Raw genomic sequence first — 2,701 nt, forward strand, 5'->3', positions numbered from 1 at the left:
AGAAGGAGCAGCCTTGTCAGTCAGATCAGGATGGCAAAGCAGATAGCACAGATGAAGTCATTTTTGTGTCCCGCCACCAGGAACCTACCGGTAGCTCCAACCTTGGTGAACTCATTGGCCTCCTGCAGCAACAGATGCGTTCATCCGACTGGCTACAGAAAAACACAGCCGAGCAGTTTGCACAGGAAAAGCCAGAGATCTACGATGTGTTCAGCAAACTGGTGGGGAAGCAGTAGGGGTCAGTGTGCCTTCAGGGGGTTTCCTGAGCAGTGACTGACCCTGGGCCCCTAACCGCTCAGCAGTGACTTCCAGCAAATAATATATTTTCTGTATAGCAAGAAAATCACTTTGTAAAACCCCTCCTCTCCCCGCCCCTGTTTGAGATCTCTAATTTGTATTATATAGGTGCAGTCCTTGGATTGGGGTGAGGGTGGGGAATGGTGGGGGTCTTGTTCGCCTGCTGCCCCCTGTCCTGCGGCATCGTTGTATTTTGTATTTCATTTCTAATGAATATGCTCTTAACTCTCTTATAAGGTCCTGTGGTGTCATTTTTTATGCTGCTTATTTCACGCTTTCCAGGAAGACAGACACTTGAGATTGCTAAAACCTATAAAGTTTCCCTTTTCCTGAATGACGATCAGATGTAACTAACTATTTTGGGGCCAAGAAGATGACTGCTTTCACAAAGAGGTGGTTTTGGGAGATAGAACACAGTGCCAGCCCTAACTTAGCCTCAGCTAAGGGGAAAAGCATGTGTATGGGTTCCTCTGCATGGGTGAGGCTCTTGGGACCGTGGTCATTAGTCTGAGTTCTGTAAAGCTTTTAATTTTGAGTTGGTTTCCAGTCTAACCTCAGATCAGACAGTATCCAACACCCTCAGCTGGTGAAATGCCCATTTTTGTTTCTCTCCTCCTTTTTTGTATTCATACAAATAAACAGCATCCGTGGGCCTCTTGGCACAGTGTCCACAAAAGAGCTAAGAATGGAGAGGCAATTGAAAGTCGATGTTCTTTCTGCAGCCTTCCCGTTCCTGGAAGTCCATCCCTTCTGGTTAGCAGTGAGGCATATTGGCAGAACAACATAGAGAATGCTGCTTCTTGCCATCATGTTAGGTGTACCTACTTTAAGCTCATAAGCTTCCAAGGTGGCACCTTCCACCGTTATCAGGGTAATTAAGGTGACTTTAAAGCTGTATTTGTCATTTTGCAGGGTAATTTTTTGACTAAATGGTATTCTTCAGTCTCCTCTCCTTCTTCTTTTCCATTTTAAAAGACACCATTTCTTGTATGATGGTGATAAAGTATTTCAGTTGCAAAGCTTCTTTCACAAATACAAAGCTCTTCAATTTCTGCTACTATAAAGGAATTTAAGCTGTTTTTTCTGCATACGTATTAATCCGGAGTTCAGGGAAGTTGCCCATGAAAACTAAATGGAAGTGTGCCTTTCTCCTCCTGTAATTTGTTCTAATAGTAACCCAAGTTTCATCCTGGTGGCATTATGGAATCTGTTTACATAATGAGTTAGAGAGGTGAAAGATAAAATTTAGGCTAAATTCTGTGCTGTCAAAGCAGTTGGAATTTGCTGATCACAAGTGAAGAACTTGCCTGATCAAGCCTCCAATATGAAATTGGAAAGGCAGGAAAAAAATCCTTGGTCCCATGAAATGCATGCATCTTGCTTAGATTTCTTGTCTGTAGATCATTTAGCGGAAGGGTACTATCAAGAGTTAACAGGAAATTCAGATTATTCTTTGGTTCAGTCTGCAAGTAAAACAGCTTTCATTTTACAGTTACGTTGTGAGGTGGGATGTCAGTGATTGATGGCTCACAGCGGTACCATTGTGGCTCTGTTGGTTTAGTTCTTGAGCATTGTAGATTTGGGCAGATGGGCATGTCACTATGAGCAACAAAAGCATATGTCTAAATCATAAACCAAATTACCAAGGCATAAGTAGCAAATAATTAATGTGACTGCACTTTGGTGAGGTGACAGTGGAGAATTACCTGGACAGTGAGAAGGAGGGGCTGACCAGCGGCTGAGGAGAAGATGGTGCTGCATGTGGTGGCTGTTAGAAGTAACTGGTCCCTCTCTCAGATGCCAGTGATGAGGCAAGGTTGGTGAGGTGATTGGTAAGATGAGTACAGGGGACAGTTATAAGCATCATATTTACTTATTAGTTTGGCATTTGTCCGTGCACAATATTTTTAAGTAAATTCTTTGATTATTATAATTTATTTTCCATTTGCTCTTGGGTGTCCACAAAGAAAGCTATAGCAGAAGACAGGTAATCTTACTGGAACGGGAGGTGAGATGTACTGCCAAAACACAAATGGACTTACTGGTTTGCGCCCTCTTATTTATGTATCCCAAGGAGGGTCTGAGCAACAAAACTTTAGGGAGAAAGCTCTTTGAGATTAAAAACCAGGTAAGACTGTATAGGCAGTAGCTGAAGTGGTATTTCAGGGGATTCCTATAACAAACTCAACCCCAAAATTCCTAATTTTCTTTTCTTTTGGTGTTCTGGTCACTCCTATGGTTGGAGTATGTTAATATACAATAGTAACAATATAATATGGTTTTCACCCATAGATGTTTACTGCTCAGAAGGCGGGTTTATTGTGCTGTCTCTGTGTGGAAGCAGCTAGTAAAGCACACATCTCTGTAGGAAAGAGGGTGTGATACACTTCCAGAATCCTCACAC

This window comes from Phaethon lepturus, unplaced genomic scaffold, assembly GCF_000687285.1.
Source record: "Phaethon lepturus isolate BGI_N335 unplaced genomic scaffold, ASM68728v1 scaffold28419, whole genome shotgun sequence".
NCBI lineage: Eukaryota > Metazoa > Chordata > Aves > Phaethontiformes > Phaethontidae > Phaethon > Phaethon lepturus.